Source organism: Nerophis ophidion, linkage group LG20, assembly GCF_033978795.1.
Source record: "Nerophis ophidion isolate RoL-2023_Sa linkage group LG20, RoL_Noph_v1.0, whole genome shotgun sequence".
Classification (NCBI taxonomy): domain Eukaryota; kingdom Metazoa; phylum Chordata; class Actinopteri; order Syngnathiformes; family Syngnathidae; genus Nerophis; species Nerophis ophidion.
In genome coordinates, this window is record NC_084630.1 from 19816532 (window position 1) to 19840775 (window position 24244).

A 24244-nucleotide genomic window follows, 5' to 3' on the forward strand; every position below is an offset into this window, starting at 1 on the left:
CTCTCACTGGATCGGTTCGCAGCCGAGTGTGAAGCGACCGGAATGAGAATCAGCACCTCCAAGTCCGAGTCCATGGTTCTCGCCCAGAAAAGGGTGGAGTGCCATCTCCGGGTTGGGGAGGAGACCCTGCCCCAAGTGGAGGAGTTCAAGTACCTAGGAGTCTTGTTCACGAGTGCGGGAAGAGTGGATCGTGAGATCGACAGGCGGATCGGTGCGGCGTCTTCAGTAATGCGGACGTTGTATCGATCCGTTGTGGTGAAGAAGGAGCTGAGCCGGAAGGCAAAGCTCTCAATTTACCGGTCGATCTACGTTCCCATCCTCACCTATGGTCATGAGCTCTGGGTCATGACCGAAAGGATAAGATCACGGGTACAAGCGTCCGAAATGAGTTTCCTCCGCCGGGTGGCGGGGCTCTCCCTTAGAGATAGGGTGAGAAGCTCTGCCATCCGGGAGGAGCTCAACGTAAAGCCGCTGCTCCTCCACATCGAGAGGAGCCAGATGAGGTGGTTCGGGCATCTGGTCAGGATGCCACCCGAACGCCTCCCTAGGGAGGTGTTTAGGGCACGTCCAGCTGGTAGGAGGCCACGGGGAAGACCCAGGACACGTTGGGAAGACTATGTCTCCCGGCTGGCCTGGGAACGCCTCGGGATCCCCCGGGAAGAGCTAAACGAAGTGGCTGGAGAGAGGGAAATCTGGGCTTCCCTGCTTAGGCTGCTGCCCCCGCGACCCGACCTCGGATAAGCGGAAGATGATGGATGGATAGCTCATTCACGTAAGAGACTAGACGTATAAGATGTCATCGATTTAGCAACTATATGTTATAGTTATTTGAATGACTCTTACCATAATATGTTAGGTTAACATAGCAGGCATCTTCTCAGTTGGTTATTTATGCCTCATATAACGTACACTTATTCAGCCTGTTGTTCACTATTCTTTATTTATTTTAAATTGCCTTTCAAATGTCTATTCTTGGTGTTGGGTTTTATCAAATACATTTCTCAAAAAAATGTGACTTGTACTCCAGTGTGACTTATATATTTTGTTTCCTTCTTTATTATGCATTTTCGGCAGGTACACCTTCACCATCTAATTTTGTTGCACCTTCACCATCTATTGGTGCTCTTATTTAGGTCAAACTTCCTTATTTTGTGGCACCTTCACAATCTAATTTTGTTGAACCTTCACCATCTATTTTTGTTGCACCTTCCCCATTTATTGGTGCTCTTATTTAGGTCATACTTCCTTATTTTGCTGCACCTTCACGATATAATTTTGCTGCACTTTGACAAACTATTTAGTTTGCCTGCTATTACACCTATTTTATGCTTCAGAATAGAGATGTCCGATAATATCGGACTGCTGATATTACTACTCAGGTCAAACTTCCTGATTTTGTTGCACCTTCACCATCTATTTAGTTTACTTGCTATTACACCTATTTTATGCTTCAAAATAGAGATGTCCGATAATATCGGACTGCTGATATTATCGGCCAATAAATGCTGAAAAATGTAATATTGGAAATTATCGGTATCTTTTTCAGAAAGTAAAATGTATGACTTTTTCAAACGCCGCGGTACAGAGTGGTACACAGACGTAGGGAGAAGTACAGAGCACCAATAAACCTTGAAGGCACTGTCTTTGCGTGCCGTCCCAATCACATAATATATACGGCTTTTCTCACACACAAGTGAATGCAAAGCATACTTGGTCAACAGCCATACAGGTCACACTGATGGTGGCCGTATAAACAACTTTAACACTGTTACAAATATGCGCCACACTGTGAACCCACACCAAACAAAAATGACAAACACATTTCGGGAGAACATCCGCACCGTAACACAACATAAACACAACAGAACAAATACCCAGAATCCCTTCTAGCACTAACTCGTCCGGGAGGCTACAATATACACCCCCGCCCACCTCAACCTCCTCATGCTCTCTCAGGGAGCGCATGTCCCAAATTCCAGCCTTCTGATTTGAGGCATGTTAAAAAAAATAATGCACTTTGTGACTTCAATAATAAATATGGCAGCGCCATGTTGGCATTTTTTTCCATAACTTGAGTTGACTTATTTTGGAAAACCTTAATGCAATCACAACAAAATTAGGCATAATAATGTGTTAATTCCAAAACTGTATATATCGGGATCGGTTGATATCGGAATCGGTAATTAAGAGTTGGACTTTTGAACTTTGCGTCGATAACAGTCTGGATGGTTCGCTTCCCCTTTGACACGATCTTGAATATTTCCAAAAACAATTTGAAATGTGGACTCGTCAGACCACAGAACACTTTTCCACTTTGCATCAGTCCATCTTATATGATCTCGGGCCCAGAGAAGCCGGCGGCGTTTCTTGATTTTGTTGATAAATGGCTTTCACTTTGCATAGTAGAGCATTAATTTGCACTTACAGATGTAGCGACAAACTGTATTTAGTGACAATGGTTTTCTGAACTGTTCCTGAGCCCATGTGGTGATATCCTTTAGAGATTGACGTTGGTTTTTGATACAGTGCCGTCTGAGGGATTAAAGGTAACGGTCATTCCATTTTGGCTTCCGGCCATGCTGCTTACGTGGATTTATTTCTCCAGATTCTCTGAACCTTTTGATGATATTATGGACCGTAGATGTTGAAATCCCTAAATGTCTTGCAATTGCACTTTGAGAAACGTTGTTCTTAAACTGTTTGACTATTTGCTCACGCAGTTGTGGACAAAGGGGTGTACCTCGCCCCATCCTTTCTTGTGAAAGACTGAGAATTTTTTGAGGAGCTGTTTTTATACCCAATCATGTCACCCACCTGTTCCCAATTAGCCTGCACACCTGTTGGATGTTCCAAATAAGTGTTTGATGAGCATTCCTCAACTTTATCAGTATTTATTGCCACCTTTCCCAACGTTTTTGTCACATGTTGCTGGCATCAAATTCTAAAGTTAATGATTATTTGCAAAAAAAAACATGTTTATCAGTTTGAACATCAAATATGTTGTCTTTGTAGCATATTCAACTGAATATGCGTTGAAAATGATTTACAAATCATTGTATTCTGTTTATATTTCCATCTAACACAATTTCCCAACTCATATAGAAACAAGTTTTGTAGGTTTAATCCAAGTCTTTCTCCAGCAGAACGTGACTTTTCAGTCACGTCCGTATCCTCTCTCCCCCCCTGCTCCCATCCGCTTACTATTAAAGACAACAGACCATTAGATTAACGCGTACCACCTGGGAAATCTAATCTTCTGTCAGCTGTGTCTCGCCGCCAGCACATGCCCAGACCCCCATCCGAACGGTACTCCTCCTCAGCACCATAGACAGAGGCGGTGGCCTTTGCTCCTGCAGAAGTGCTGGCCACACTTCCCTCCACATAGACATATCGTTTAATTCATGTCATGGAGGAAAAAGGGCAGCAGAGGAAATCGTGTCCAATTCCAGCATGGTTCAAATGGTCCAAATACAAAACTTCAGCACTGGTAATTATTCACCTCAACAGTACAGCGGTAGATGGATCACTGAGTCCTCTGTTTTCCCGCCACATATTATGTATGGGAGCAACGTACGAGGCTACTGTGTATAGATGTTGTAATGAAAGGCATTTATGGGTCTTGGCAATGTGCAGTCCACATTTAGAGGAAAAAAATGTGTCTTAGGGCAAAAGTTAGTTTGTGACGAACCCCAAGATGCAGAGAAGAAGGCAGGCATTTTGCAGGTAAACATGATTTCATTTATCACTAAGACAAAACCGAACAAAAGGGTACAAACAAAAGGCGCGCAGGAGGCGGATAACAAACTTGGCTATGAAAAAACAAACTGGAAGCGGGGAACAAAAGACAGTAAGCTACAAAAAGCTACCGAATATAGCTTCCCGCTACACTGCATTGACACGACCAGTAGGAACGACAAGTAGAAATGACATTGACATGACAATAATCCAGCCCAGACTGGATGGGAAGGCAGGTTCAAATAGCAGCTGGCTGATTGACACCAGGTGGGGCCAGGTGCCAATAAGCCACAGCTGAGAGGACACAGCACTCAGGAAGACGGGCAGGAAACAGAACTAAAACAAGAGCCCTGACAGGAAATACTACACACACACAGAGGAAAAACTAAAACACAACACAGTGTGTCCAAACTTTGGGCCTAATTATTTATGTTTTTTTGTGTCTGTATGTGTATGAGTGTATGTATGTACAGTATATATATATATATATATATATATATATATATATATATATATATATGAATATATGAATATGAGCTATGTTTATATGTTGTCAATACTCCATGTTTTATCGTTCATAGTTAATATCGTATATATCCGATTATTGTCATGTACTTTCTGGGTGTCTCATTCAGTAAAAAGTGTGTGTGTGTGTGTGTGTGTGTGTGTGTGTGTGTGTGTGTGCGTTTGTCAAAGTGACATATGGGGACATTTTTATGAAATTTCACCTTACATATGAGGACCTGTTGAAATATGGGGACATTTTCCATGTCCCCATATTTCCCGCAATGCTATCGTGTTCTAGACCCTCCCAGCATGTTCCCAGACCAAAAATCTCTGAAGTCTTCATTTGTCAAATTTTCAGAAAAAGTGTGTGAAAGTGTGTTTAATTTTTTTGGTCACCTTCGATTTTGCCCCTAGTGGCCATCTTTGCTATTATGACACACACACACACACACTTGTCCTCATATGTCATATGTCCTCATATGTCATGTGGGTCAGAAACTCACACACTCCAACATTTTGAAAAACATCTAACCATTACAGCAATGAACATACTCTTGAATTCTGAATTAAATAACAACACATTTTCAACTGATCTGATGATCTCATCCTTTTTAGTGTTAGTTTTATCTATTAATTTGGTTTATCTGGAGAGGATTTGGGCTAGACAATTAGTAATAAAGGGATTATGGTGATGATTTAATTTGTTTGATTCAGTATTTTACTGTATTGGACTTTTTGCTATTCTGTTGACTAAAATACAATGCCGCACAATAATTGCTTTAAATGTGCCTGAAATGTAGGTTTTTGCATAAAAAAAAAACAACCTTCAACCTTGATTGAGACAAAGGCAATAATTCAAATGCAATTCAAACTACATCCAGTATTTAATATTTTCAAATGGTTACAATAGCACATTATTTGGGTATTTTTATCTTTGGGGCAAATTTAGGATTAATATGGGGATTGTTTTTGGAGGTATTCACTTTACATGGTGTTCAAGACGGTTACTTCCGCCCACTCTGAAGAGTCTCGGCGTCTGATTGGTCCAATTTTCAGTTAGGCGACGCCTGATTGGCCGCTGGACGATGTCTGCTCCTAACAGAGGGCTAAATCACTAGTTAACTATTTTCATCATGGAAGTTATACAGCTCATGTATCACACTTAATATTGAATATATATAAAAAGGGTTTTCCAAAAGGACCATTTATAATCGAAATACACAACTTCACACACGATTTTGAGCACAACAGAGCGCTCAGTGAACATCACTTCCGGGACCTGCATCACCGGAGGGGGACATCTATCTTGGCCACAAACCATCTTTGACAGTCTTCGACAGCATGGTTGAATCAGGTGAGCATAAAATTGAGTTTAACGTAATTAAATAGACCAATGTTTTTTAACATAGGAAAATAGTTCATTATAATCAACAGTTAAATGTTGTTGTTATTAATTGCAATCAGATTTGATTTTATGAGGTTAAATTAAGCATTTCAGTTCTGGGCCAAGCCCAAGGCATTTAACTTTTTTTTTTTAAAGTTGCATGGAAGATTATAAGTAGCAGTGATTGGCACACACACACTAGGTGTGGTGAAATTATTCTCTGCATTTGACCCATCACCCTTGATCACTATGCTAGTAAACCTTTTCTTAATTTTAAACAAGACAGACTAGAGTTCTTCAAATTGTTTATACTTTTTCTCAAATACAAATATTTCAAGCTGATAAGCACTGTGGAGTTGGCATGTTACTGATATTGTTACATTAGTTCTTTGTTTGAGAAGCTTCATGTCTGCATTGAGCCTAAATTTAACAGTTTTTGAAGGGTTTAGTTCTTTGTTTTATTTCTGTGTCACTGACTTTTTTCATTTTTATGTGTGGATTTGTTAGGCGCATCAACACATGATATAGACATCGTGCCCAAAAGAAGAGCGAGACGTAATCCTGAGGCTGAAGCCACCGAGTTTATTTGATCTGGATGTGACAAGTCTTGTTTTAAGGCCCAGTGGATCAATGATTGGAAAGGTATGTCTTGTTATGTAACATATCAATGGTAACTGTATCAACATCTCATTTGGATCATTTCCTTACTGTCTAATAGAGGTTGTATTATATGGCTTTAATTAGAAGTGTTTGGAATAACAGCGTTCCACGTCCCAAGAGCTAGCTTCTGTAGCCGAGGATCGGACCGCCAAGTGCCCTGCCTTCGGCTGCCGCCCAGCTCACAATGCACCTGACCTCTATGGCCCCTCGGAGTCTTGTTCACGAGTGGGGGAAGAGTAGATCGTGAGATCGACAGGCGGATCGGTGTGGCGTCTTCGGTAATGCGGACGTTGTATCGATCCGTTGTGGTGAAGAAGGAGCTGAGCCGGAAGGCAAAGCTCTCAATTTACCGGTCGATCTACGTTCCCCTCCTCACCTATGGTCATGAGCTTTGGGTCATGACCGAAAGGATAAGATCACGGGTACAAGCGGCCGAAATGAGTTTCCTCCGCCGGGTGGCGGGTCTCTCCCTTAGAGATAGGGTGAGAAGCTCTGCCATCCGGGAGGAACTCAAAGTAAAGCCGCTGCTCCTCCACATGGAGAGGAGCCAGATGAGGTGGTTCGGGCATCTGGTCAGGATGCCACCCGAACGCCTCCCTAGGGAGGTGTTTAGGGCACGTCCAACCGGTAGGAGGCCACGGGGAAGACCCAGGACACCTTGGGAAGATTATGTCTCCCGGCTGGCCTGGGAACGCCTCGGGATCCCCCGGGAAGAGCTAGACGAAGTGGCTGGGGAGAGGGAAGTCTGGGCTTCCCTGCTTAGGCTGCTGCCACCGCGACCCCACCTCGGATAAGCGGAAGAAAATGGATGGATGGATGGATGGTATAACAGCGGTATATGAAAACGATGTTACTAATGCTGTTACTTTTACCGGGAACGAGTAATCTAATAACTTTTATGTACGCTACAACGCTGTTACGATGCGTTTTATGTAATCTGGCATGCTACTTTTGATGTGATTGTATGTCAACAAGACAGCGTTAGAAGCACAAAAGGTTTAGTGCAGGTAATATCTTTTTACTAATGAAAGCAACCCCCGGAAGTAATTACGAACACGATATCAAATAGAAAGAGGCCTCATCCACACGCAAACAAAAACATTCAACAGAACTATCTTAACTGCCACTGCTAAGCTAAAAAATACAGCTGAACTATTTTGCTATGTCTGGGCGCTGACGTCCCACGTCACTTGGCAAAAGGCACAGCTTTTTAAAGGCACACACACACTCTGCTCTCATGAAATGTCTCTCAACTGCATATGCTAGATATTTAAAACTTTTCTTTTTCAAGTAACACATTAATTACAAACCCCGTTTCCATATGAGTTGGGAAATTGTGTTAGATGTAAATCCAGACGGAATAATTTTTTTTACAAATAATAATTAACTTAGAATTTCATGGCTGCAATACGTGCCAAAGTAGTTGGGAGAGGGCATGTTCACCACTGTGTTACATCACCTTTTCTTTCAACAACACTCAATAATCGTTTGAACTGAGGAAACTAATTGTTGAAGCTTGGAAGGTGGAATTCTTTCCCATTCTTGTTTTATGTAGAGCTTCAGTCGTTCAACAGTCCGGGGTCTCCGCTGTCGTATTTTACGCTTCATAATGCACCACACATTTTTGATAGGACTGCAGGCCGGCCAGGAAAGTACCTGCACTCTTTTTTATGAAGCTGAACACGTGCTGAATGTGGCTTGGCATTGTCTTGCTGAAATAAGCAGGGGCGCACATGAAAAAGTTGGCGCTTAAATGGCAGCAAATGTTGTTCCAAACAGATGGGTAACTTACAGATGTGTAAGTTACCCATGCCTTGGGCACTAATGCACCCCCATACCATCACAGATGCTGGCTTTTCAACTTTGCGTCGATAACAGTCTGGATGGTTCGCTTCCCCTTTGGTCCGGATGAAACGGTGTCGAATATTTCCCAAAAAAATTTGAAATGTGGGCTCGTTAGACCACAGAACACCTTTCCACTTTGCATCAGTCCATCTTAGATGATCTCGGGCCCAGAGAAGCCGGCGGCGTTTCTGGATGTTGATAATTGGCTTTCGCTTTGCATAATAGAGCTTTAACTTGCACTTACAGATATAGCAACAAACTGTATTTAGTGACAGTGGTTTTCTGAAGTGTTCCTGAACTCATGTGGTGATATCCTTTAGAGATTGATGTCGGTTTTTGATACAGTGCCGTCTGAGGGATCGAAGGTCACGGTTATTCAATGTTAGTTTCCAGACATGCCGGTTACGTGGAGTGATTTCTCCAGATTCTCTGAAACTTTTGATGATATCATGGAGCGTAGATGTTGAAATCAGTAAATTTCTTGCAATTGCACTTTGAGAAAGGTTGTTCTTAAACTGTTTGACTATTTGCTCACGCAGTTGTGGACAAAGGGGTGTACCTCGCCCCATCCTTTCCTGTGAAAGACTGAGCATTTTTTGGGAAGCTGTTTTTATACCCAATCATGGCACCCACCTGTTCCAAATTAGCCTTCACACCTGTGGGATGTCCCAAATAAGTATTTGATGAGCATTTCTTAACTTTATTAGTATTTATTGCCACCTTTCCCAACTTGTTTGTTGCGTGTTGCTAGCATCAAATTCTAAAGTTAATGATTATTTGCACCAAAAAAATGTTTATCAGAGTGAACATCAAATATGTTGTCTTTGTAGCATATTCAACTGAATATGGCTTGAAAATGATTTGCAAATCATTGTATTCTGTTTATATTTACATCTAACACCATTTCCCAACTCATATGGAAACGGGGTTTGTACTTAATTTAATAATTATTTACATTTATGAAAGAGTAATTCTGTTTGTAAATGAATTTTTAGTCAAGTAACGACTATTATTATTCCTTTTTAAAACAGATATTCCAAACATTGTTAATTGATAAACTGTTTTATCAGGATATGGTGTATTTGCTCTTGCATCAATTTAAAAAGTTTCTTTTCGGGTCGAGTACCGAGGGAAGTTCATCTCAAGACATGAGCGGGACAAGAGACAGAAACCCTCTATAAATATCTTTACTATTTATCTGGCATTATATGCACATAATGTTAACAACAAAAAGTGCTGATAATGTTATAATTAATAAGTTCTAACATTATTTTTATGTGTTTTGTTGCAGACACCAACTGTTGATGTTCTATCTCAACATTCTCCAGATTCATGTGAGCGATAAACCGACTTCATCCCTCCAACAGGTTATTACTTGACTATTTTACTATCCATCCATCCATCCATTTTCTACTACCTGTCCCTTTTTTGGGTTGGCGGGGTGTGCTTGAGCCTATCTGAGCTGCATTCGGGCGGAAGGCGGAGTACACCCTGGACAAGTCGCCACCTCATTACACGGCCAACACAAATAGACAACATTTACACTCACATTCACACACTAGGGCCAATTTAGTGTTGCCAATCAACCTATCCCCAGGTGCATGTCTTTGGAGGTATGATGAAGCCGGAGTACCCAGAGGGAACCCACGCAGTCACGGGAAGAACATGCAAACTCCACACAGAAAGATCACGAGCCCAGGATTTAACGATTTGTGACGCACATGCACTAACCCCTGTTCCACCGTGCTGCCCTATATCTGCTAAAAACTTGACACAACCTATACTTCAAAAGACATTTAATCCTTTTAACCTCTCACAGATCAGTTTATATGACAACATTTTTTAAGCGTACATCCATGTTAGTCTGTGGAATTTACAACTCATGTTTAGCAAAACAGGAGATGTTACAGGTCAGCAACATGAATTCTATATGTGATCACTTGTCATGTACTCATATTGTTTGAACTAAAAAAGACTTCAGTGTGTTTCATATAAGGTCCTCATATTTTTCTGAACCACATTAGTGTGTGTCACAATGTTTAATTCAAAGCTTTAAAATGAGTGTTTCAATCCAGGTCCTCATATTTTCTGAACCACATTTTAGTGAATGTTACATTCTTAAATAATAGTCTAAGAGCTAAAACGCTATAATAATCTTTACTGTTTATGTAGAATTATATGCTCAGAATATTATCAACCAAAAGTGGTTGTTAATGTTATAATTAATTAGTTCTGACATTATATTTTTGTGTTTTGTTGCAGACACCAACTGTTGGGGTTCTATCTCAACATTCTCCAGATTCAGATGTGAGCGATAAACCGACTTCATCCCTCCAACAGGTTATTACAAGTCTATTTTTACTATATCTGCTCTAAATGTGACCCAACCTATATTTTGAAAGACATTTATTAATTTTAATCTCTCACAGATCAGTTTATATGACAACTTTTTCGTAAGGGTACATCCATGTTAGTCAGTAAGGAGTTTGGAACTCATGTTTAGCAAAACAGGAGATGTTACAAGTCAACAACATACATTCTACATGTGACCACTCGTCATGTCCTTATATTGTTTGAACCAAGAAAGACTTAGGTGTGTTTCATATAAGGTCCTCATATTTTCTAAACCAGATTAGTGTGTGTTACAATGTTAATGTCCAAGCTTTAAAATGAGTGTCTCAATTCAGGTCCTCATATTTTCTGAACCCGATTTTAGTGTGTTTTATATTCTTAATTAATTGTCTAAGAGCTGAAACTCTGTAATAATCTTTACTATTTATCTGGCATTGTATGCTGAGAGTTTCATCAACAAAAAGTGCTGATAATGTTATAATTAATTAGTTCTGACATTATATTTTTGTGTTTTGTTGCAGAAACCAACTGTTGAGGTTCCATCTCAACATTCTCCGGATTCAGATGTGAGCCATTAACTGACTTCATCCCTCCAACAGGTTATTACATGTCTATTTTTACTATATCTGCTCTAAATTTGACCCAACCTATATTTTGAAAGACATTTATTTATTTTAATCTCTCACAGATCAGTTTATATGACAACTTTTTCGCAAGGGTACATCCATGTTAGTCAGTAGAAAGTTTAGAACTCATGTTTAGCAAAATAGGAGATGTTACAAGTCAACAACATAAATTCTACATGTGAGCACTCGTCATGTCCTTATATTGTTTGAAGCAAGAAAGACTTAGGTGTGTTTCAAATAAGGTCCTCATATTTTCTGACCAGAAATGTGTGTTACAATGTTAATGTCAAAGCTTTAAAATGAGTGTCTCAATTCAGGTCCTCATATTTTCTGAACCAGATTTTTGTGTGTGTTACATTCTTGATGAATTGTCTAAGAGCTGAAACTCTGTAATAATCTTTACCCTTTATCTGGCATTGTATGCTCAGATTTTTATCAACAAAAAGTGGTGAGAATGTTATAATTAATTAGTTATGACATTATATTTTTGTGTTTTGTTGCAGAAACCAACTGTTTGAGGTTCTATCTCAACATTCTCTAGATTCAGATGACAGCCATAAACCGACTTCATCCCTCCAACAGGTTATTACATGTCTATTTTTACTATATCTGCTCTAAATTTGACCCAACCTATATTTTGAAAGACATTTATTAATTTTAATCTCTCACAGATCAGTTTACATGACAACATTTTCGTAAGGGTACATCCATGTTAGTCAGTAGGGAGTTTGGAACTCATGTTTAGCAAAACAGGAGATGTTACAAGTCAACAACATAAATTCTACATGTGAGCACTCGTCATGTCCTCATATTGTTTGAACCAAGAAAGACCTAGGTGTGTTTCATATAAGGTCCTCATATTTTCTGAATCAGATTAGTGTGTGTTACAATGTTAATGTCAAAGCTTTAAAATGAGTGTTTCAATTCAGAAAATGCAGTGCCTCTTGTTTACAGCCGGTTTCTGCAGTGCTGTTTTCATTGATCAAAGTATTTTTTCGGTGGTCGTGTTTTTGGTACATAACTTGTAAATAGTGAGCAAATAATAGGCTATATATATATATATATATAAATACATTCAAACCCCGTTTCCATATGAGTTGGGAAATTGTGTTAGATGTACATATAAACAGGATACAATGATTTGCAAAGAATTTTCAACCCCAATTCTGTTGAATATGCTACAAAGACAACATATTTGATGTTAAAACTGCTAAACATTTTTTTTGCAAAGAATTTAGGGATTTTACCATCTACGGTCCGTAAAATTATCAAAAGGTTCAGAGAATCTAGAGAAATCACTGCACGTAAGCGATGTACTGCATTAAAAACCGACATCAGTGTGTAAAAGATATCACCACATGGGCTCAGAAATACTTCAGAAAACCACTGTCAGTTACTACAGTTGGTCGCTACATCTGTAAATGCAAGTTAAAACTCTACTATGCAAAGCAAATGCCATTTATCAACAACACAGAGGAACGCCGCGGGCTTCGCTGGGTCCGAGCTCATCTAAGATGGACTGATGCAAAGTGGAAAAGTGTTCTGTGGTCTGACGAGTCCACATTTCAAATTATATATGGAAATTGTGGACGTGGTGTTCTCCGGAACAAAGAGGAAAATAACCATCCGGCACAAAGTTCAAAAGCCAGCATGTGTGATGGTATGGGGGTGTATTAGTGCCCAAAGCATGGGTAACTTACACATCTGAGAAGGCACCATTAATGCTGAATGGTCCATACAGGTTTTGGAGCAACATATGTTGTCATCCAAGCAACATTATCATGGACGCCCCTGCTTATTTCAGCAAAACAATGCCAAGCCACGTGTTACAACAGCGTGTCTTCGTAGTAAAAGAGTGCGGGTACTTTCCTGGCCCGCCTGCAGTCCAGACATGTCTCCCATCGAAAATGTGTAGCGCATTATGAAGCGTAAAACACGACAACTTAAGCTGTACATCAAGCAAGAATTGTAAAGAATTCTACTTTCAAAGCTTCAACAATTAGTTTCCTCAGTTCCCAAACATTTATTGAGTGTTGTTAAAAGAAAATGTGATGTAACACAGTGGTGAACATGCCCTTTCCCAACTACTTTGGCACGTGTTGCAGCCATGAAATTCAAAGTTAATTATTATTTGCAAAAAAAAAAAAGTTTGAGTTTGAACATCAAATATGTTGTCTTTGTAATGCTTTCAATTGAATATGGGTTGAAAAGGATTTGCAAATCATTGTATTCAGTTTATATTTACATCTAACACAATTTTCCCAACTTTTTTGTATATATATTAGGGCTGGGCAATGATTAAAATTTTTAATCGAAGTTAATCGCACTATTTCTCTTATTAATCGCGATTAAATGCATTGTATACGCAAAGCCCAATAATGAATTCAAAAGTAGTGTGTAGTGCACCTTTATTGGAATATTCTCCCACATGAACAAAAGCGCCAAAACATTTGTTGAGCAAACACAATTTAAATCAGTCCTTGTTAAACAGTAGCAGTTAAATAGCAAATTTTATGAAAATCAACTCAAAAAATGTAAATACAAACATTTAAGCTTATTGCCACTGCCAGGGTATTTAAGTTATCCTGTTTGTTATGGAAAATAAATATAATCTACATACAAATCTCTGAGCCACAATCATAACATCTGAACAGGCAATTTCTGAGCTAACAACAGAAACATTTTTTTTTATCAGGGATCTTATGTTTAAAAAACTTATATTATAGGTAGTGGGCTGTTTTAGGGAATTTTTGATCAAATTATCCGTAGTAGCAATATTAATAATGTTGTGTTTATTCTGCGTAGTGCACTTAAAATAATTATGACCATATCTGTTTGCTTGGTGCTTTGATAAACTGAACACATATACATGGTACTATATTGTGATGTTATGAGCCAGGGGAAAAAAGAACTACCCTACCCAGCATGCAACAGGAGTGATGAGCATGCGCGGTAGCCCGGTATAGGTTGTGTCGCCATGACGGCATCTTGTATGTTGTGATATGCACGCTCTGAAAGCAAACGTTAAGAACTCAGCCAACACTCCTGGTCTGCATTATTCATAAATAGACAGACAACACATACTCCGCTGCTTCACAAAGCACAATATGTTAAATGTTTACTTTTACAGTTTTCTAATTCTTCCTTTCAGATTGACAGCAGGACAAATCGCTGGAAGTGGGTATGTCTCAAGCTTCTTCCACTTGGTCCACTCCAAAGCGGGGTAAATAAATAATCCACATCATTTACTAGAATATTATATTACGTTTTGCACCTTTTCACTGTGTTATAGTCATTTTTCCTTCAGTAAGAAATTGTATTTTGTCTCCTTTATGACAGCTGCAAAGGGGAAGAAGTGGAAGGAGTTGAATGACACATGTTGCATTTTGTAACTGGCAACAAAGTACCAGGTAAAAAAGATTGTGAAGCCTGCCTCCATAAAGAACTAGTAGCTCTACAGGACAGAGATTGGCTTGCCATCAAGTACTACATCCATAACAGAATTATATTAAAAAAAGGGAAAAAAAATGTTTTCCCACATCTTCTGTGGTAGTTTGAGTATGTTACCAGCAATTAAAAAAGCAAAATAAACAGCAAGCGTTTTGTATTTATTCCAGATAATTCTTAGCGACAAAATCCACAAAAACAATTCAGTTACACTTAGTTGACAATTACATTTTTACCCATGTTTCTTTTAAACTCTTCTTGGTTTTAGATTACAGTAGCATGGGATTTGGATTTTTTTTTTTAAATGACAACACATCAACTAAACCAACTCAGGTGGTTTTGTTAAGTCTCTGATGTCATTAGCCTCATATGTCACATGAACCTGAAATCTTAAACACTCTGTGACGTCATGGTTGTCATATTTCACAAACTTGAAATCTTAAACACTCTGTGACGTCATGGTCATCATATGTCACATAAACTTGAAATCTTAAACACTCTGTGACGTCATGGTTGTCATATGTCACATGAACCTGAAATCTTAAACACTCTGTGACGTCATGGTTGTCATATGTCACATGAACCTGAAATCTTAAACACTCTGTGACGTCATGGTCGTCATATGTCACATAAACTTGAAATCTTAAACACTCTGGTCTTCATTTGTCACCTAAACCTGACAAGTCCTCATATGTACCATAAAAATCAGGTTCAGAAAAAAACAAAAGAGTTGCAAAAATCTCAATAGACCACTGTGTTTCTAAAATTCTGGTTCACTAACCGTCTGATTCCCAGGCCTGCAGGACCATTGGAAAGGCATGTCCCCATATGTCACGTTTTTGTCATAAGTCCTCATATGTCACCCAAACACGTATGTGTGTGTGTGTGTGTGTGTGTGTGTGTGTGTGTGTGTGTGTGTGTGTGTGTGTGTGTATATATATGTATATATGTGTACATGTGTGTGTATATGTATGTATGTACGTTTGTATATATGTTTGTATACAGCAGGGTCACCAGGTGGCCTGTAAGGACCAGATGAGTCGCCCGCTGGCCTGTACTAAAAATAGCTCAAATAGCAGCACTTACCAGTGAGCTGCCTCTATTTTTCAAATTTTATTTATTTACTAGCAAGCTGGTCTTGCGCTGCTCGACATTTTTAATTCTAAGAGAGACAAAACTCAAATAGAATTTGAAAATGTTACGGTCCTCTTCAAGGTTTCTCATAGTCATTCACATTGACGTCGTACTGGGGTGAGTTTTTTCCTTGCCCTTACCGCTACTTGCTCTGTACCGCGGATGTCGTCGTGGCTTGTGCAGCCCTTTGAGACACTTGTGACTTCGGGCTGTATAAATAAACATTGATTGATTGATAATATACCCTGAGATTTTTGGGTTCAAATAATGCCAATAATGCCATTTTTGTGGTCCCCTTTATTTAGAAAAGTATCAAAGTATTGAAATAATCTTGGCACTGTTACCTAAAAATTGGTATGGGGACAAGACTACTTTGTATTTGCCCAGGTCTGTTGAATGCATCTTATATGCACAAGATTGTGTGACGATGCCACTCTGTATGATGTACAAGAGACAAAAAGATGACAGAAGCAATCTATCAGTGAGAGCAGGGGGGAAAAAAACATCCTCATATGCGCTGCAAAACAGATCAACAGCATAATTACAGAAGTCTCTGTGGCGACATAAAGAGCATCTGTCACTCCCTCTTCCTGTTTGCACCAATCCATGTTCCTGCAGCTGACGGCTCATTCAGCGTCACTTCACTTAAGCCATCAATTTGCTTTTACGATGCTTTTTAAGTTTGCCTGTTTACACATGCGTCTCTGCGGTGGTAAAGGATATAGAACGGAGACAACTTCTCTACTTTTATTGGGCAGCTTGAGCTCGGTCCAAGATGACTTGGGGTTCCAAAGCGTCAACGCTATACTGGGGCGGTACCGCTAAGGTTGGTAGGGTGGTCGTGCCAGCAACTTGAGGGTTCCAGGTTCGATCCCCGCTTCCAGCCATCCTAGCCACTGCCGTCGTGTCCTTGGGCAAGACACTTTACCCACCTGCTCCCAGATCCCTTTAAACATTGGTTGAAATGTAACTTAGATATTGGGTTTCACGATGTAAAATGATCGGGTATCGCGCGGTTGACAGCGAGACAGAACAGAAGAGACTCGACGTGGATCTGCTGGTCCCACGAGAATCGTACCACTTCAGCTGGGTAACCGACACAACTGAGGGTCAAATCAATAAAGATAAAACTGCGTGACATCCGGAATCACCCTTTATGAATATTCTTCTTCCTACGAATGTTGAGTAGCAACATTTTAATGTGACAATACTCCAACACATTCAAACATATTCTCAAAATCAACATTTTTCCAGCACCCATGTAATTTCTTTTAAATGAAAACAGTCCTGCAAATCCCAAGAATTCACCTCGTATTTGACATTTTCCAAGCGCAAAGTTCATCCAAAACATTCCTATTCCACACATGTTCAGCCCATTTAAAGCATTCCAGCATCAAAACATCAAAGACTGTTCTTACAGTGTACAAATTTAAATGTTTCCCACTATTTGCGGTATGGCTCGGTTGGTAGAGTGGCCGTGCTTGAGGGTTGCAGGTTCGATTCCCGCTTCCGCCATCCTAGTCACTGCCATTGTGTCCTTGGGCAAGACACTTTACCCACCTGCTCCCAGTGGCCACCCACACTGGTTTACATGTGACTCAGATATTGGGTTTCACTATGTAAAGCGCTTTGAGTCACTAGAGAAAAGCGCTGTATAAATATAATTCAATTCAATTCAATTCAAAAGCGCTTTGAGTCACTAAAGAAAATGGCTATATAAATATCATTTGCGATTCGCTTTGCTTCGCAACACTTGCTGTTGGAGAGACGCTACTGTAGTCTGGTAATGGACTACTACCCTGTTCCGCAACCCGCAGACTCTTTAGCGCCGCCCTAGTGACTCTCTGGAGCTTTTTCAAAAATGTGTGAACAATGGAAAAAGATGAAGGGGGAAAGAAAACATTTTTTGTTTTAATATGGTTTCTGTAGGAGGACAAATATGAAACAAACCTCTCTAATTGTTATAAGGCACACTGTTTATATTAAACATGCTTTACTGATTCGAGTATTTTGCGTGCGCCGTTTTGTCCTACTATTTTTGGCGGTCCTTGAACTCACCTTAGTTTGTTTACATCAGGGGTCACCAACTAAAACACAACACAGTGTGTCCGAACTTTGGGCCCAATTATTTATGTTTTTTTGTGTCTGTATGTGTATGTGTGTATGTATGTACAGTATATATATATATATATATATGAATATATGAATATGAGCTATGTTTATATGTTGTCAATACTCCATGTTTTATCGTTCATAGTTAATATCGTATATATCCGATTATTGTCATGTACTTTCTGGGTGTCTCATTCAGTAAAAAATGTGTTTATGTGTGTGTGTGTGTGTGTGTGTGTGTGTGTGTGTGTGTGTGTGTGTGTGTGTGTGTGTGTGTGTGTGTGTGTGTGTGTGTGTGTGTGTGCGTGTGCGTGTGTGTGCGCATGTGTGCGTGTGTATATGTGTATATATATGTATATATGTATACATGTGTGTGTATATGTATGTATGTATGTACGTTTGTATGTATGTTTGTATACATCAGGGGTCACCAACGCGGTGCCCGCGGGCACCAGGTAGCCCGTAAGGACCAGATGAGTCGCCCGCTGGCCTGTTCTAAAAATAGCTCAAATAGCAGCACTTACCAGTGAGCTGCCTCTATTTTTTAAATTGTATTTATTTACTAACAAGCTGGTCTCGCTTTGCTCGACATTTTTAATTCTGTGAGAGACAAAACTCAAATAGAATTTGAAAATCCAAGAAAATATTTTAAAGACTTGGTCTTTACTTGTTTAAATAAATTCATTTATTTTTTTACTTTGCTTCTTATAACTTTCAGAAAGACAATTTTAGAGAATAAATACAACCTTAAAAATGATTTTAGTATTTTTAAACACATATACCTTTTAAATTCCTTCCTTTTATTTCCTGACAATTTAAATCAATGTTCAAGTATTTTTTTTTAATTATTATTGTGAAGAATAATAAATACATTTGAATTAAATCCTTCATTTTAGCTTATGTTTTTTCGACGAAGAATATTTTTGAAATATATCTTCAAACTTCTTATGATTAAAATTAAAAAAAAATATTCTGGCAAATCCAGAAAATCTGTAGAATCAATTTTAAATCTTATTTCAAAGTCTTTTTAATTTCTTATAAAATTTTTGTTCTGGAAAATCTAGAAGAAATAATGATTCGTCTTTGTTAGAAATATAGCTTGGTTCAATTTGTTATATATTCTAACAAAGTGCAGATTGGATTTTAACCTATTTAAAACATCCATCCATCCATTTCTACCGCTTATTCCCTTTTTTTGGGGTAGCGGGGGGCGCTGGCGCCTATTTCAGCTACAATCGGGCGGAAGGCGGTGTACACCCTGGACAAGTCGCCACCTCATCGTAGGGCCAACACAGATAGACAGACAACATTCACACTCACATTCACACACTAGGGCCCATTTAGTGTTGCCAATCAACCTATCCCCAGGTGCATGTCTTTGGAAGTGGGAGGAAGCCGGAGTACCCGGAGGGAACCCACGCATTCATGGGGAGAACATGCAAACTCCACACAGAAAGATCCCGAGCCTGGATTTGAACCCAGGACTGCAGGAACTTCGTATTGTGAGGCAGACGCACTAACCCCTCTGCCACCGTAATGCTCCTATTTAAAACATGTGATCAAAATTCTAAAATTAATCTTAATCAGGAAAAATTACTAATGATGTTCCATGAATTCTTTTTATATTGTTTTCAAAAAGATTCAAATTAGCTTGTTTTCCTATTAAATTTTTTCGGTTGAATTTTGAATTTTAAAGAGTCGAAATTGAAGATGAACTTTTTTTTCAAAATTGTATTTTAATTTTTTACGTGTTTTTTCCTTTTTTAAAACCGTTCAGTTAAGTGTTTTTTTCATCATTTATTCTCTACAAAAACCTTCCGTAAAAGGCAAAAAAATGTACGACGGAATGACGGACAGAAATAACAATTTTTTTATATACATATAGATTTATTTATTAAAGGTAAATTGAGCAAATTGGCTATTTCAGGCAATTTATTTAAGTGTGTATCAAACTGGTAGCCCTTCGCATTAATCAGTACCCAAGAAGTAGCTCTTGGTTTCAGAAAGGTTGGTTTACATGTATAACTTTCTCCGACTTTCTAAGACGTGTTTTATGCCACTTCTTTTTCTGTCTCATTTTGTCCACCAAACTTTTAACGTTGCGCATGAATGCACAAAGGTGAGTTTTGTTGATGTGATTGACTTATGAGGAGTGTCTAATCAGACATATTTGGTCACGGCATGACTGCAAGCTAATCGATGCTAACATGCTATTTAGGCTAGCAGTATGTACATATTGCATCATCATGCCTCATTTGTAGCTATATTTGAGCTCATTTGGTTTCCTTTAAGTCCTCTTAATACAATTTATATCTCATGAGACACTATCTGTATGTAATATGTCTTTTAATTTGTTGCGGCTCCAGACGGATTTGTTTTTGTATTTTTGGTCCAATATGGCTCTTTCAACATTTTGGGTTGCCGACCCCTGCCCTAGCTCTTTAGCGCCGCCCTAGTGGCTCCCTGGAACTCTTTCAGAAATGTGTGAAAATTGTATTTTTTGTTTTAATATATTTTCTTTAGGAGAACAAACATGACCCCAACCTTCCTTATTGTTAGAAATCCCTCTGTTTGTATTAAACATGCTTCGCTGATGAGAGAGTTTGGTGACCGCCGTTTTGTCCTACAAATCTCAGCGATCCTCGAACTCGTTATTGTACAACTTTTTCTGATGTTGCCCCGGAAAAATGTGTTTCATCCCACCCGTTTTCTGTTGTGTTTTGTCCACCAAACGTTTTATGCTGTCCGTGAATGCATAATGGTAAGCTTTGTTGAATTTATTGACTTGTCTGGATTGCTAATCAGGCATGTTTTGGTCAATGCATGATTGCAAGCTAATATGCTACTAAGGCTACATACTGTATTCATGTGTTCGTCCTTCATTTTCGAAGATGACTAGGTGACTTCACATTGATTTGTGTTTGCGAAGATGGCTGATGAGGCCGATCCTTGTACGGAACGACTGCAGTTAGGGCAGGTTATAGCTGGAGGGTGGCTGGCTGAGAGGGAGGAACTGTCACTGGTCTTGCGGAGCTGTCGTTTCTGTTCGGCTTCATGGATGCGTTTTTCCTTGAAGTCTGCTACATCATGCCAGACTGCAGAGTCCCAGTTTGAACAGAGTTGGGGATCGGCTTCCCAGGTCTCTGGGTACAGAACACAGACCTTGAGACTGATCTTTAGGGTGTCCTTAAAGCGTTTCTGCTGTCCACCCATGAGCGCTTTCCATGGTGCAGTTCACCGTACAGAAACATTTTTGGTAGGCGTTCGTTTGTCATACGGAAGACATGGCCAGCCCATCTCAGCTGGGAACGCCTGAGGATGGCATAGATGTTCTCTATCTCAGCCCTGTGGAGGACTTCAGTGTCTGGGATCTTGTCCTGCCACCTGATGTTGAGGAGCCTCCTGAGGGAGCTCATGTGGAAGGCGTTGAGTTGTTTAACATGCCGGCTGTATACAGTCCAGGTCTCACAGGCATACAGCAGGGCGGGTAGGACAACAGCACGGTAGACCTTAACTTTGGTCCGTAGGCTGAGCCCTCTGCGCTCCCAGAAAAAACTGCGGAGTCAGCCAAACGCAGCACTTCCATTCACTGTCCTATGCATGACTTCCTCGTCGATGTTGCCCATGCGTGACAAGGTGCTACCCAGGTAGACACATTTTTCAACAGGTTTGAGCATCATTTGTTGCATGAATTGATTAACTTGGATCCCGACTTAAACAAGTTGAAAAACTTATTCGGGTGTTACCATTTAGTGGTCAATTGTACGGAATATGTACTGTACTGTGCAATCTACTAATAAAAGTATCAATCAATGATGGGAAAATCCAAGATGGCGCCAGTATGTGCTGTGGCTTACCGTCTCTCGCTGTCAGCTCTGTTTGTTTTTGTGCTGTTCACGTTTTTTGTTGTCCCTGTCAGCTCACTGTTGGTGTATGATCGCCAAACGTTGATCGTGACAAAGGACAGCCTTGGCGGGGTCCAACCCTCACTGGAAACGGGTCCGACTTACCGCCGGCAATGCGGACCAAGCTCCGATTGTACAGGGAGCGGACTGCCACAATCAGACAGTCCGATACCCCATACTCTCTAAACACTCCCCAAAGGACTTCCCGAGGGACACGGTCAAATGCCTTCTCCAAGTCCACAAAGCACATGTAGACTGGTTGGGCAAACTCCCATGCACCCTCAAGGACCCTGCCGAGAGTATACAGTAAAGCTGGTCCACAGTTCCACGACCAGGATGAAAACCACACTGTTCCTCCTGAATCCGAGGTTCGATTATCCGGCGTAGCTTCCTCTCCAGTACACCTGAATAGACCTTACCGAGAAGGCTGAGGAGTGTGATCCCACGATAGTTGGAACACACCCTCCGGTCCCCCTTCTTAAAGAGAAGAACCACCACCCCGGATTGCCAATCCAGAGACACCGCCCCCGATGTCCACGCGATGCTGCAAAGTCTTGTCAACCAAGACAGCCCCACAGCATCCAGAGCCTTAAGGAACTCAGGGCGGATCTCATTTACTCCCGGGGCCTTGCCGTCGAGGCGCTTTTAAACTACCTCAGCAACCTCAGCCCCAGAAATAGGAGCGCCCACCACAGATTTCCCAGGCACCGCTCCCTCATAGGAAGACGTGTTGGTGGGATTGAGGAGGTCTTCGAAGTATTCCCTCCACCAATCCCCAACGTCCGCTGTCGAAGTCAGCAGAACACCATCCGCACCATACACGGTGTGGACAGTACACTGCTTCCCCTTTCAGAGGCGGCGGATGGTGGTCCAGAATCGCTTCGAAGACGTCCGGAAGTCGTTTTGCATGGCTTCCCCGAACTCCTCCCACGTCCGAGTTTTTGCCTCTGCAACCGCTAAAGCCGCACACCGTTTGGCCTATTGGTACCTGTCCGCTGCCTCTGGAGCCAAAAGAACCCGGTAGGACTCTTTCTTCAGCTTGGTGTGCATAAAATGTGGATGGAGGGTTTTTGAAGGCTACAAGGCTGACTCCCATTACCTGCGTCTTTCAAACATTTTTTTAATCATCTTTAAACTCGTTGACGCCTTGTGTGGTGTTCGGGTCTGTGGGACCCGTTTTCACTTTTTATCCCCAAAAAATGATACAATTGATTAATTGTTCAAACTCAGACTCACTGATTTGGCTCATTTTCTGTGAAGAACATATGTCCGAATACATATTTAATGACTACACCATATACCCCCCTACACATTTCTGTTACATATAAGATGTCCGGGTCCACTGGACCTGGGGCTAATAGAAGTGTAGAAATTGATGTTCTATGTATCACACACACACACAAACAAAGCAGGCCTAGACAGGAGGAGGACAGCGTGTATGTTGACAGAACATCAGAGGGTCAAATGTGCGAGAAAATGAGAGCAGACGGTGTTGACAAACAATGTTGCAACCTTGTGTGAGAACCGCAATTGCAGAAACACAGAAGAAAAATCCTTGTGGGTTGTAGAAACTGACACAGAAATTTTCCGTGCAACGTTCATATTGTTGTTACTCAGCCAGCGTTTGTGGGTCTGATGGACCCGTTGCATTTCGTGGATTTTAATGCCTCACAATCAAACACTTTTATGTTAAAATACTGAACCAGTGTTTACCTTATCCCAATAAACGTCTGTTAAAATACTGAACAGATGTTTACCTTATCCCAATAAACATTTGTTCAGTATTTTAACATGAAAGTGTTTGACTGTGAGGCATTAAAAGCCACAACATGCAACTGGTCCATCAGACCCACAAACGCTGGCTGAGTAACAACAATTTGAACATTACACAATGGTTCAAAGAGACGTGTGTTCTTGTCTTTTATTATAAAAATTCTGAACAATAGGCTAAATTCCCCCACAAAAAAGTGCAGTTCCTCTTTGAAGTCTTATTTACTCTCCCTCTACGTGTCCACAACATCAGTCATTGCAAGACTAAGCAGGTTGGATATCTTGTTGAAAGGAAGTGTGTATTTTATTCAATAGATTTGAGATCCTTCTGCTGTTTGTTGATTTATTGACTTTTTCCTCACCTTCAGCTTCTCCTGCTATGGAGGAATCTCTCCAGGGGACTTTGCCACATTGTCACACGCCAGCCCTGGAAATGCTCATATATGCTCTGCGGCGGCTTCAGATCTATGTAGCCCACCCCGACAAGTGTAGGATGCAGAGAGGAAGGAACGATAAAAACCTTTGTCAGTATTTGTCAGAGGATCCTAAAGTAAGTGCTGAAAGAAAGGTTTAGGGTTAGTATTTCTGTGGTGTCACCTCCTATTCACTTTAATCCCTGCCTGGGTTCATCGTCCCTGAATTGGAAGATGACCGATCTCTAAATGCCAAGAGTTCCATTCCGTACTGCAGCTAATGATGCTCCTCATATGTAAGCTGGAAAGACATTGTAAGACATAACTCATCATCATCGGCGGTCACTCGAACGA

General features: G+C 40.4%; 1 long non-coding RNA gene across 2 annotated transcripts; it reads left to right on the forward strand.

Annotated features, from left to right (window-relative positions):
• The first annotated feature begins 4386 nt into the window (after positions 1-4386).
• LOC133538834 (uncharacterized) lies at positions 4387-14702 on the forward strand. 2 transcript variants are annotated; one of them, XR_009803122.1, is made up of 8 exons: positions 4387-5596; positions 6134-6268; positions 9423-9498; positions 10394-10471; positions 11005-11082; positions 11613-11691; positions 14261-14332; positions 14449-14702. It is a non-coding gene; the product is annotated as an uncharacterized LOC133538834 (long non-coding RNA). The 2 variants fall into 2 exon arrangements; XR_009803121.1 differs by lacking the exon at positions 4387-5596 and having other exon boundaries at positions 5659-6268.
• Positions 14703-24244: the final 9542 nt, after the last annotated feature.